Raw genomic sequence first — 14102 nt, forward strand, 5'->3', positions numbered from 1 at the left:
CTAGTGGGATCTAAGTAGACTCCACCAGAATTTGACTGAGTCAAGACATTTGTGGTGGGCTGGTGACAATTTGCAAGAGTAATTTGAAGGACTGAGAGGTACATGTGCTGGTGAGGAGGGCAATTAGGAGAGGGTAGGATTTGTTGCAGAGATTGACCCTTCAACACCTACCGTGAACAATCACCAGAGCCTGGCACAGGAAGGTTAAAGGAGGTATTTTCAGTTAGAATTTCATGAAATTTCTTTGAGTACTAAGTTACAAAGTGTGGTAAAAGATGACTGTGCAGTAAGATGTTCTCCTTACTTTTATGGGGAAACCAATAGCTTTATCATGCTGTGGGCTCCCTTAGGAAGCTCAAGAGAGACATTCCACCCCAGCAGAGGATGCTACTGTTCAGGACCAGCTATGCCCATGTTGTCTTGTGGCATCACTCAATGGTGGGCTTGGGAGGGAGAAGATACAGCTGCTCCTTGAGTTATGTAGGGTTACATCCCAATAAACGCATCATAATTTGAAAATGTCATAAGTTGAAAATGTATTTAATACACCCAACCTACTGAACATCATAGCTTAGCCTAGCTTACCTTAAATGTGCTCAGAACACATACATTAGCCTACAGTTGAGCACAGTCATCTGGCCACACAGTATACTGAACAGTGTCAATTGTCTACCCTTGTGATTACATGGCTGACTGGGAGCTACACAAGGAAGTATTTTACCCATATCACTACCCCTGGAAAACATCACAATTCAAAATTCAAAGTATGAATTCCACTGAATGCATATTCCTTTTGCACCATTGTAAAGTAAAAAATAAATCGTAAATCAAACCAGTCTAAGTCAGGGACCATGTGTACTTCTCACAAGGTAGTGAGAGGTGACAGCGTGCTGTCCGCTCGCTCTCAGCACCTCCTCTGCCTGGGCTCCCACTTTGGTGGCACTTGAGGAGCCCTTCAGCCCGCCACTGCACTGTGGGAGCCCCTTTCTGGGCTGGCCAAGGCCGGAGCCGGCTTCCTCAGCTTGCAGGGAGGTGTGGAGGGAGAGGCGCAGGTGGGAACTGCGGCTGCGTGCGATGCTTGCCGGCCAGCCCGAGTTCTGGGTGGGCGTGGGCTTGGCGGCCCCGCACTCGGAGTGGCCCCCTGGTCCGCAAGCCCTGGGCAGTGAGGGGCTTAACACCTGGGCCAGCAGCTGCTGTGTTTGACTTCTCGCCGGGCCTTAGCTGCCTCCCTGCGGGGCAGGGCTTGAGACCTGCAGCCCACCATGCCTGAGCCTCCCCTGGCTGCCATGGGCTCCTGCCCAGCCCGAGCCTCCCCCATGAGCACCGCTCCCTGCTCCACAGTGCCCAGTCCCATCGACTGCCCAAGGGCTGAGGAGTGCAGGTGCACAGCGCAGGACTGGCAGGCAGCTCCACCTACGCCCGGTGCGCAATCCACTGGGTGAAGCCAGCTGGGCTGCTGAGTCTGGTGGGGACTTGGAGGACCTTTATGTCTAGCTAAGGGATTGTAAATACACCAGTCAGCACTCTGTATCTAGCTCAAGGTTTGTAAACACACCAGTCAGCACCGTGTGTCTAGCTCAGGGTTTGTGAATGCACCAATGGACACTCTAGCTACTCTGGTGGGGACTTGGAGAACCTTTGTGTCAACACTCTGTATCTAGCTAATCTAGTGGGGAGGTGGAGAACTTTTGTGTCTAGCTCAGGGATTGTAAACACACCAATCAGCAGCCTGTCAAAACGGACCAATCAGCTCTCTGTAAAACAGACCAATTGGCTCTCTGTAAAATGGACCAATCAATCAGCAGGGTGTGGGTGGGGCCAGATAGGAGAATAGAAGCAGGCTGCCCAAGCCAGCAGTGGTAACCCTGGGGTCCCCTTCCACACTGTGGAAGCTTTGTTCTGTGGCTCTTTGCAATAAATCTTGCTACTGCTCACTCTTTAGGTCCACACTGCCTTTATGAGCTGTAACATTCACTGCAAAGGTCTGCAGCTTCACTCCTGAAGCCATCAAGACCACGAACTCACCTAGAGGAACGAACAACTCCAGACACGCCGCCTTAAGAGCTGTAACACTCACTGCAAAGGTCTGCAGCTGCACTCCGGAGCCAGCGAGACCACGAACCCACCAGAAGGAAGAAACTCCGAACACATCCGAACATCAAAAGTAACAAACTCCAGACACGCCGCCTTTAAGAACTGTAACACTCACCGCGAGGGTCTGCGGCTTCATTCTTGAAGTGAGACCAAGAACCCACCAATTCCGGACATGGTAGCAAGTGGAGGAGGTCTTGTGAAAACATTCCACTTAAATGAGCCAGCTTAAGACACATTCATGAGCCCCTGTGATGTATCACCTGGGATGCCCAGAAAGAACAGGGTAGAATTTGTTGGTTAGTAGAGCTCAGTGAAGCATGAGTTACATTTGCATCTTCAGCATCTACCTTAAACCTGGCACACAGCAAGAGCTCAATGAATGTCTTTTCAACTTAAGGGGGGTACCTTTTCACCATTGCCCCGACCCCCACCTGACCACAGGTCACTCCACTCACACCTCCTCGTGGCTTTTCCCTATCACCGGTGGCTCTGCACTTTAACCCTTTTCAGTTTCATCTTCTCTCATCCTCTTTCAGGTCTTGGGACTCTCACCATCTTTATATATATCAGTTTAGAACTTGGAATTCAAAAGATGTTTGAGCCATAGGATTTAATTTTGAATACAGTAAATGCATGATGATTAATCTTATTCTGACTTATGGAGTTGAAATATCCCAAGTGCTAATGGCACAACCTAACTTTATCTTCTTTATTTCTTCAACAGTCTTCCTTGCTTCCTAAAGTAGCAAACATGGAAAACATGTACAGTTGTCAGAAGCAGATACCATTTGAGATTTTGAACAATCACCTAGAGGAGGTCACTGAACGTAAGAATAACAAGAGGACCTGAGGACTTCTGCCATTCACTCTTTTAACAGACATTTATTGAGCCTCAGTTGTGCAGCAGGTTATCTGCTGTAATACTTGGTTGTATTTGCTGATTTTCCTGTTGTTCTCCCACCTCCCCCATGTCTATTCCCTGTGAGTTCATTAGGGACTCTGTACCTGCAAAACCTTCCCACAGCACTAGTAGGTGATCGGGTCTTAACTTCTCTAATTCAGAAGTGACCAAACTTCTGGAAAGCTCTTCAGATGTTTGGTGAGCCTCCAATTCTCCTTTTATAATCAGACCTGTGAATACCATAATTCACAAAGTGTTAGACAATTACTTCAGAAAGTATTTCAGCTCCTCTTCTGCATTTAGTCCAAGAATTTTTTTTTACTCTCTTTCTCCTTCATTTGAGGTTCTAGGATCAAAGAGTAAATGATTGCTACTTAAAGAAAACTGGGCTCTTTTCATCTTACTATTTATACTTACCTCTGACCTAATAAGGCTAACAACTCATATAAAAAACTATTGATTGAATTTATCCACTGATAGGGACCATGACCTAAGCTAGCGGCATCAAAACCTAGAGACAAGCTACCTGGATTTGAATTCTGGTTCTGTCACTTAACAGCTGGGTGACATAGAGCAATTTACTTAAATGTTTCATGCCTCATTTTTCTCAACCATAAACTCAGGAAGATAATAAAAGTGTGGAGAATTGAGTTCATATATGGAAAGCTATTAGCACAGTCACAGTAGTAACTCCTACACAGGCTTGCTATAGCAGTAGTTATAGTAGAACTACTAATAGAAGATGTAGAAGTACTAGTTAAGTAAGACATATATTTACACACTAATAATACAACATAAAAAATCAGAACTCATGGAAATAGAGAGTAGAATGTTTGTTACCAGAGGCTTGGAAGGGTAGTGAGGTGAGGGTAGGAAACGGAGATGCTTAATGGGTACAAAAATATAGTTAGATACAATGAATAAGATATAATATTTGATAGCATCACAGGGTGACTACAGTCAGCAATAATTTGTTGTACATTTTAGAACAACAAAAGGAGTACAGTTGGAATGTTCATAACAAAAAGACATAATGAATGCTTGAGGTAATAGAAACCTTATTTGCCTGGTGTGATTATTACACAGTATATGACTATATTAAAATTTCTCATGTACTCCATTAATATACATACCTACTATATACCCATAAAAAATTAAAAATTAATTTTTTTAAATGATTCATACCTGATACAAACTAAATTTTATTCTGCTCAAAAGTATTCATTGCTGCGTGACAATTTCTCCACAGATAGCAATGTCAAAATTCCCTACCTCCCTTCACTATGCTTCCATGCTCTCCAAGCAGTCTTCCAAGGACTAATTCAACTTTCCAGGTACCTCAGTACTGGAAAGGTCGTGTGGTAAATAGAGAACAGAATGATCCTGGCCACAGGGAAGTGGTAAATTGACATTTCAAAATCAATCTTGTGTGAATTATTATTAGCCAGTCACTGGAAATCTCTCCTCTCCAGGAGTACTGATAAGGTCATGTTCTGGACCTCCAAGACTGTGGACTTAAGACTTCAGATCATGGTGAATTTATGGAAATTTGCTCTCCTGAAGATTCTTAGTCAGCCTTGCCTGGAGACATTGCTTCTGCTTCATCATGTGCTATGCTTCTTCATTGCATTCAGACTTTAATAGGCCCACTTTAGCCGCAGTGGAACCTCTAAGCACTCCAATCCACAATGAAATAACGCCTTTCCATGGAAGACATGCTTCAGGAAGTAGGACTGGAAGCTCCGTAAAATTAGAATCTGTGTCTGTCTTATATACCTAGCACAGTGCCAGGCATGAAGTAGTGATCAGTATTTATTTGTCATACAATTTTATGCACTCCCAACAATCTTAACAAAGCCTTCCAGGAAGAATGAGCTTATCCTCCTTTCACAAATAATATAAGCAAAATTTAAATAAACAATCTTTACATCCTAATGTGCTGCATACAAATTCTTTATGCTGAAAACCCATTTAAACTCTCATTCTGCCAAAAAAAATACATAAATAAAGACCCTCCTTTGCACATGTCCCATTTCCAACACTTTCAAATAATTTTAATCTACCACTAGTAGTAGAGAAGGTCACAACAGTTCTCATTCCACAAAGGCAATGTAAAAGAAAGGAAAGCTAGATAGTACATTCAGAATGAGGGATATTCTGATGTCTATTTTGAGGAGAAGGTCAACTCAAGGTTAAAAGACAATGTAAAGAATTGCCAAAAATGAGAGACTATACTTCTTGCACTTTAGGGATTATGGCAAAAGTCTGACCTGCTTGAGATGCCCTTAGAAGTCTGGGACCTCTGGTTCAGATGATCAAGTGCAGTGTTCAGTTAAAAGATGCCATTTTTGCAACACAAACCACAAAGCAGCTACCCACATTCATTATCGAGTCCAGACGCCATCTGGGAAAACCAACGAGTGCAACCACCAATAGTATTGGGCAGATTTTCTATTTCAAGAATTTCTGCTTATATCTTTATTCTTTCTTTAGACATTAAAAAATATATATTTTTAAATTTTTTTTCTTGGAGTTTTTTTTTGGCACTTCTTTAGTTAAGTTCCAAAGTTTCCATTTGGATTTCTCATTGATCAGAAAATTGTATAGAAGTATGTGCATGGGGGCTTGTGTTTATATTTAGAAGCCTGTTTGGGTTTTGTTTTTTTTTTTTTTTTTTTTTTGAGACGGAGTCTTGCTCTGTCGCCCAGGCTGGAGTGCAGTGGCGTAATCTCGGCTCACTGCAAGCTCCGCCTCCCGGGTTCACGCCATTCTCCTGCCTCAGCCTCTCCGAGTAGCTGGGACTACAGGCGCCCGCCACCACGCCCGGCTAATTTTTTGTATTTTTTTAGTGGAGACGGGGTTTCACTGTGGTCTTGATCTCCTGACCTTGTGATCCGCCAGCCTCGGCCTCCCAAAGTGCTGGGATTACAAGCGTGAGCCACCGCGCCCGGCGGGTTTTGTTTTTTGACATTTTTTAGTTGTTAAGTTCTATTTTTTTTGCGTAATGGTTAGTAAATTTGGCCTATAAAATTAACTTTTTGAAATTTGTTAATATTTTAGTTGTGGTCTTGTTGATGGGCAAATTTTATGACTGCTGCACGTGTTTCAAAGTGATGTAGAATCTGTTTATTGAGTACCAAGTTTTCTATACATTAGGTGAAATCTATTGACATATTATGAAAATTAATATCCTTTTCTATTTTCTATCTTTTTAATTTTTGTTTCTGAGAGGCTTGTTCAAGTTCTCAAAAATAATTTTGTTTCAGTTTTTTGTGATAATTCTTTCAATTTTGATTCAACTATTTTTAAACTATTTTTTACATATATAACAGTCTATTCTTGGTTACATTTATCAATAGGATGTATACATCATCATTTCTTTCAATTATTTTTCCCTTATATCTTATTTTTATACTTTATTTTTAAATTTACATAATGATACATACTTATGGGGTCCATGGTGATGTTTCAATACGTATAAGTATAGTGATCAGAGCAGGGTAATTAACATATCCATCAGCTCAAACATTTATCATTTCTTTGTGTTGGGGATATTCAATATATTTGAATATCTCTTTGATTCTAATATAAATATTGTTAAATTCATCTGACAGTGGTATAGCACACTAGAATTTATCTCTCCTATCAAGTTGGATTTTGAATCCTTTAAAAATCTCTCCATATTCTTCCCCTTCCCCTACCGTTCCTAGCCTCTAGTATCTTCTATTTTACTTCTTACTTCTATGAGGTTAATTTCTTTGGCTTCCACATATGAGTGAGAACATGTGGTATTTAACTTTCTGTTCCTAGCTTATTTCATTTACTATCGTGTCCTCACTTTCAAAAGTGTTGCCATGAATGACAGGATTTCATTCTCTTGTGGCTGAATAGTATTCCATTGTATATACAGCACATTTCCTTCATCCATTCATCTGATGTTGGACACCTAGGTTGATTCCATATCTTGGCAATTGTGAATAGTGCTGCAAGAAACATGGAGCACAGATGTCTCTTCAGTATACAAATTTCCTTTCCTTTGGATAACGCGTGGCAGTGGGATTGCTGGATCATACAGTCATTCTAGTTGTAGTTTTTTGTGGAACCTTCATACTGCTATCCATAGTGGCTATGCTAGTTAACATTCCCACCAAGAGTGTATAGGAGTTCCCTTTCTTCTGTATCCTCAGCAGCATTTGCTAATTTTTATCTTTTTGGTAATAGCCACCCTACCTGGGGTGAAATGATACCTCTTATTTTATACGATATTAATACAGTTATGTCTGCTTTATGTTTGCTAACCATTTATAACCAAGTATTTTCACTCTTTTATTTTAGTGAAAAGATTGTTCTGTCACTTGAAAATAGCAAATGATTCGATTTTTAAAATACAATCTGAGAGTCTGTTTTGTATAGGTGAGTTTAACCCATTTATATTGATGGTGCTTACCATGTTTGGGTTTATTCCTGCATCACAGTTTGTGTTTTCAATTTACCATGATTTCTGATTGCTTCTCTCTCCCTCCAACTTATGCCTTCTCTTGTCTTTATTGAGTTTTCTTTCTAAAAACTAGATTATTAGTTATGAAGTCTCTGTGACTAAAACACTAAAAGCAATGGCAACAAAAGCCAAAATTGACAAATGAGATCTAATTAAACTAAAGAGCTTCTGCACAGCAAAAGAAACTATCATCAGAGTTAACAGGCAACCTACAGAATGGGAGAAAATTTTTGCAAACTATCCATCTGACAAAGGGCTAATATCCACAATCTACAAGGAACTTAATGAAATTTACAAGAAAAAAACAAACAGGCCGGGTGCATTGGCTCACGCCTGTAATCCCAGCACTTTGGGAGGCAGAGGTGGGTGGATCACTAGGTCAGGAAATCGAAACCATCCTGGCTAACACGGTGAAACCCCGTCTCTACTAAAAATACAAAAAATTAGCCGGGCGTGGTGGCGAACGCCTTTAGTTCCAGCTACTTGGGAGGCTGAGGCAGGAGAATGGCGTGAACCCAGGAGGCGGAGCTTGCAGTGAGCTGAGATCCCGCCACTGCGCTGCAGCCTGGGTGACAGAGCGAGACTCTGTCTCACGAAACAACAGCAACAACAACAACAACAAAACCAACCCCATCAAAAAGTGGGCAAAGGATGTGAATGGACACTTCTCAAAAGAAGACATTGGCCAGGCACAGTGGCTCACGCCTGTAATCCCAGCACTTTGGAAGGCAGAGGTAGGTGGATCACAAGGTCAGGAGTTCAAGACAAGCCTGGTCAGGATGGTGAAACCTTGTCTTTACTAAAAAAATACAAAAAATTAGTCGGGCGTGGTGGCAGGTGCCTGTAATCCCAGCTACTCAAGAGACTGAGGCAGAGAATTGCTTGAAACCAGGAGGTGGAGGTTGCGGTGGGCCGAGATCCCACCACTGCCTGGGCAATAGAGCCACACTCCATCTCAAAAAAAAAAAGACATGCGGCCAAGAAACATATGAAAAAAAGCCATCATCACTGGTCATTAGAGAAATGCAAATCAAAACAACAATGAGATACCATCTCCCACCAGTTAGAATGGCGAGCATTAAAAAGTCAGGAAACAACAGATGCTGGATAGGATGTGGAGAAATAGGAACTCTTTTACACTGTTGGTGGGAGTTTAAGTTAGTTCAACCATTGTGGAAGACAGTGTGACGATTCCTCAAGGATCTAGTACCAGAAATACCATTTGATCCAATAACCCCATTACTGGGTATATACCCAAAGGATTATAAATCATTCTACTATAAAGATACATGCACATGTATGTTTACTGCAGCACTATTTGCAATAGCAAAGTCTTGGAACCAACTCAAATGCCCATCAATGATAGACTGGATAAAGAAAATGTGGCACATATACACCATGGAATACTGTGCAGCAACAGAAAAGGATGAGTTCATGTCCTTTGCAGAGACACGGATGAAGCTGGAAACCATCATTCTCAGCAAACTAACACAGGAATAGAAAACCAAACACCACATGTTCTCACTCTTAAGTGGGAGCTGAACAGTGAGAACACATGGACACAGGGAAGGAAACATCACACACTGGGGCCTGCCGGGGGTTGAGGGGTAGGGGAAGGATAGCCTTAGGAGAAATACCTAATGTAGATGACAGGTTGATGGGTGCAGCAAATCATAGCACATGCATATCTACATAACATACCTGCACGTTCTACACATGTATCCCAGAACTTAAAGTATAATTTAAAAAAATAGATTCTATTTGAAAGGTTTTCATCTATGGCTTCTAGTAGTTATCATTACATTTTAACAGCCTTATAATTTATCAATAAATGCCATAAATTTTACCCATTTGAAGTGTACAGTTGAATAGTTTTTAGTATATTTACAGTTATATGACCATCCCTGTAATCTAACTTTAAAACATTTTTATTACCATAAAAAAGAAACATACTAAATAACAGTTATTCTCCATTACTCTCCCCACCCTTCCCCTGCTCCAGTTCTAGGCAAACACTAACCTACCTTCTTTCTCTATAGACTCACCTATTCTGGACATTTTATATTAATGGAATCATATAATATGTGGTCTTTTTTTTTTTTTTTTTTTTTTTTGAGACAGAGTCTCGGTCTGTCGCCCAGGCTGGAGTGCAGTGGCGCAATCTCGGCTCACTGCAAGCTCCGCCTCCCGGGTTCACGCCATTCTCCTGACTCAGCCTCTCCGAGTAGCTGGGACTACAGGCGCCCGCCACCACGCCCGGCTAATTTTTTTGCATTTTTAGTAGAGACGGGGTTTCACTGTGGTCTCGATCTCCTGACCTCGTGATCCGCCCGCCTCGGCCTCCCAAAGTGCTGGGATTACAGGCGTGAGCCACCGTGCCCGGCCTAATATGTGGTCATTTGTGACTGGCTTCTTTCACTTATCATGCTGATTTTGATATTCATCCATGTTGTAGCACATACCAGTTTGCTATCTCATTCCTTTTTATTACTGAAATATATTCCATTGTATACATATACCACATTTTATCTATTCATCAATTGATAGACATTGGATTGTTTCACTTTTTGGTTATTACGAATAATGCTGCTATGAACATTCATGTAAAAGTCTTTGTGTAGACATATATTTATACTTGTTTTGGGTACCAACATGGAAGTATAATTTCCGGGTCATGCAGTAACCCTATGTTTAACCTTTTGAGGAAATGGCAAACTTTTCAAAGCAGCTCTATGATTTCACATTACCATCAACAATGTATGAAGGTTCCAATTCTGCCACATTCTTACCAATATTTGTTATTGTCTTTTTTTTAAGTTGTTATAGGTATTGTGAGGCATGTGAAGTGATATATCATTATGGTTTAGATTTTATTTCCCCTAATAACGTATGATGCTGAACATCTTTCCATGTGTTTATTGGCAATTAATATATATTCTTTGGAGAAGATAGATTATATGCTTATTGGCTATTGGAATCCTTTGCCCATTTTTAATTGTGTTGTCTTTTAATTAGTTGTAAGAAATTTTATATATTCTGATACAAATACCTTATTAAATATATGATTTGCCAATATTTTCTTCATGTCTGTGGGTTATCTTTACTTTTTTGACGGAATATTTTAGAGCAGCTTTTTTTCTTCAACTTTTAAGTTCTGGGGTACATGTGCAGGATATGCAGGTGATACAGGAGTGCTGAGAATGGAAGAGCATGGTACCTTTAAATGATACAGAAGCGGGGAAGGGAAGTGCTGCTTAGAGGAGGGAGTGGTCCCTGGCTAGGGCTCCACCCCCATGGACCTGGGTGAGGACAGGCATTTTTGTTTTCCTGTCCAAACGTTGCATTTCCCAAGACCACACTGGCCTGCCACACCCCCATCCTGTGCCTATAAAAACCCCCGAGACCCTAGCAGGCACACACAGGCAGCTGGACATCGAGAGGAGCACATCAGCAGATGAACCCATGGGTGGCTAGACGTTGAGAGGAACGCACCACTGACAGGCACTGGTACGCCAGCCCAGGCCGCCAAGCAGACTGACTCGGGGGGAAAACCATTTCCCTTCTGGCTCCCCCATCTGCTGAGAGCTACTTCCACTCAATAAAACCTTGCACTCATTCTCCAAGCCCACTTGTGAGCCTATTCTTCTGGTACAGCAAGGCAAGAACTCGGGATACAGAAAGCCCTCTGTGCTTGCAACAAGGTAGAGGGGTCTAACTGAGCTGAGTAACACAAGCCACCTATGGAGGGCTAAACTAAAAGAGCACACTGTAATGCATGCCCACTGGGGCTTCAGCTGTCAACATTCACCCCTAGACACTGCTGTGGGGTCACAGCCCCACAGCCTGCCTGTCTGTATGCTCCTCTAGAGGTTTGAGCAACAGGGCACTGAAGAAGCGAGCCACACCCTCACTGCACGCCCTGTGAGGGGACAAGGAAACCTTTCCTGTTTCACAGGTTTGTTACAGAGATAAGCGTGTGCCAAGGTGGTTTGCTGCACAGATCATCCCATCACCAAGGTATTAACACCAGCAACCATTAGCTATTCTTCCTGACGCTCTCCCATCACTCCCACCTCCCAGGCCCTAGTGTGTGTTGTTCCCCTGCTTCAAGTGTCCATGTGTTCTTATAATCCACCTCCCACTTATGAGTGAGAACATGTGGTGTTTGGTTGTCTGTTCCTGCCTTTGTTTGCTGAGGATAATGGCTCCCACCTCCATCCATGTATCTGCAAAGGACATGATCTCGTTCCTTTTTATGGCTTCATAGTAGTCCATGTTGTATATGTACCACATTTTCTTTATCCAGTCTGTTATTGATGGACATTTAGGTTGATTCTGTGTCTTTGCTACTGTGAATAGTGCTGCAGTGAACATATGCATGCATGTGTTTTTATAATAGAATGATGTATATTCCTTTGGGTATATACCCAGTAATAGAATTCTAGGTCAAATGGTATTTCTGCCAATAGGTCTTTTAGAAATTGCCACACTGTCTTCCACAATAGTTAAACTAATTTACACACCCACCAACAGTGTAAAAGTGTACTGAAGCACAGATTTTAAAATCTAATGAAGTTCCCGCCTTATCAATTGTCTTCTTTATTGATTGTGCTTTTGATATTATAGCTAAGAAATTATTGCCTAAACTAAGGTCGTGGAGATTTATTCCTGCTTTCTTCCAGGAGTTTTATAGTTTTAGTTCTTAACATTTAGGTCTTTGATCCACTTTGAGTTCATTTTTGTATATTGTTTAATGTAGGGCATCTACAATTTTTTTGCATATGGATATCCAGTTTTCTAAGAACCATTTAATAAAAAGGCCACTCTTTTGCTATTGAATTGTCCTCTACTCTTCCGTTGAAAATCAACTGGCCATAAATGTTAGGGTTTGGCCTCTCAACTTTATTCCATTGATTTATGCCCATCCTTGTGCCAATACCACACTGTCTTGATTACCGTAACTGTTTAGTAAGTTTTGAGACCACAAAGTGTGAGTCCTCTAACTTTGCTCATTTCCAAGATTGTTCTCACTATTCTGAATTCCTTATATTTCCATATGAACTTTAGGATCAACTTTTTGATTTCTTAGTTCACTAATATTTGGAAGGGGATGGTTTTGAATCTGTAGATCAATTTGGAAAGTATTGCCATCCTAATGATGTTAATATTTCCAATTCATAAAAATTGGGTATCTATTTATGTAGATTTTCTTTAATTTCTTTCAATAATGTTTTTTAGCTTTCCAGTGTGTCTTACATTTCCATTATTAAATTTATTCCCAAGTACTGTATTATTTACGCTATTGTAAATGAAATAATTTTATTTTTATTTTCAGCTTAGTTTACTAGTTATAGAAATATAATGTTTCTATGTTGATCTTATATCCTGCCACTTTGTCAAAATTCTAATCAGTTCTAACAGTTTTATTTAGTGGATTCCTCAGGATTTTTTTATATGCAAGATCTTATCATTGATAATAGACATAGTCTGACTTCTTTCTTTCAAATCATATGCCATTTTTTCTTTTGCTTGCCTAGTTGTCCTGGCTAGAACCTTCTGTACAATACTGAACACAAGTGGCAAGAGCAGACATTTTTGTGTTGTTCCTGATCTTAGGTATAAAAAATTGAGTCTCTCACTATTAAGTAGGATGTTAGCTGTTGGCTTTTCATAGATACTCTTGATCTGATTGAGAACATCCCTTTCTATTTTTTTAGTGCTTTTTATCATGAAAGGGTGTTAGATTTTGTCAAATGCTTTTTTGCATGTGTTGATTCGTCATGTAATTTTTTTCATTGTTTTATTAATGTGGTCCATTAAGTTGATATTTGGATATCAACCCACCTTGCATTGTTAGGATAAATACCACTTGGTCAGGGTGTATAATTCTTTATATGTCTTGCTGGATTCAGTTTGCTATCCTTTGGGGGATTTTTTGAAAATTTTTCATTCATATTTGTGAGGAACATTGATCTATAGTTTTCTTGTGATGCCTCTGTCTAGTTTTGTATTATGAAATTTTTAACATCTATTTAAACATATTTTAACATGTTTTTCTAAGCAAGAACTACTATATGAATATCTATATTCTGCTTTTCTGCAAACAAAACAAACATTAATATATTTTTACATCCTGCTCTGCCTCTCAATTCTTCAATTCATATACCAACCTATAGTCTACACTGAAACAATAATCTCATTTGGTTTTTTTGTTTGTTTGTTTGTTTTGTTTTGTTTTGAGACAGTCTCATACCATCGCCAGAATGGAGTGCAGTGGTGCAATCTCAGCTCAGTACAAACTCCACCTCCTGGGTTCAAGCAATTCTCCTGGCTCAGCCTCCTGAGTAGCTGGGATTACAGGCATGCGGCACTACACCTGGCTAGTTTTTTGTATTTTTAGTAGAGACGGGGTTTCACCATGTTGGCCAGGCTGGTCTCAAACTCCTGACCTCAAGTGATCCGCCCACCTCAGCCTCCCAAAGTGCTGGGATTACAGGCGTTAGCCACCACGCTTGGCCTGAAACAATAATTTCTTATTTCTTGTACTCATCATTGCTTCATGAATCTCACCTTCTACTTCCTGAATTTTTCTCCTTCCTGTAGAATATC

General features: G+C 40.7%; 1 long non-coding RNA gene across 1 annotated transcript in view; it reads right to left on the reverse strand.

The window, feature by feature from the left end:
- The window catches only part of LOC129479059 (uncharacterized), a 396214-nt gene that overhangs the window by 104411 nt on the left and 277701 nt on the right, over positions 1-14102 (reverse strand). The window contains exons 5-6 of the long non-coding RNA XR_008656542.2: positions 3100-3225; positions 2210-2354 (exon numbers count right to left, since the gene is read on the reverse strand). This is a non-coding gene — a long non-coding RNA (uncharacterized lncRNA). The remainder of the gene's footprint in view (positions 1-2209; positions 2355-3099; positions 3226-14102) is intronic.

Source organism: Symphalangus syndactylus, chromosome 3 (genome assembly GCF_028878055.3).
Source record: "Symphalangus syndactylus isolate Jambi chromosome 3, NHGRI_mSymSyn1-v2.1_pri, whole genome shotgun sequence".
Classification (NCBI taxonomy): Eukaryota; Metazoa; Chordata; class Mammalia; order Primates; family Hylobatidae; genus Symphalangus; species Symphalangus syndactylus.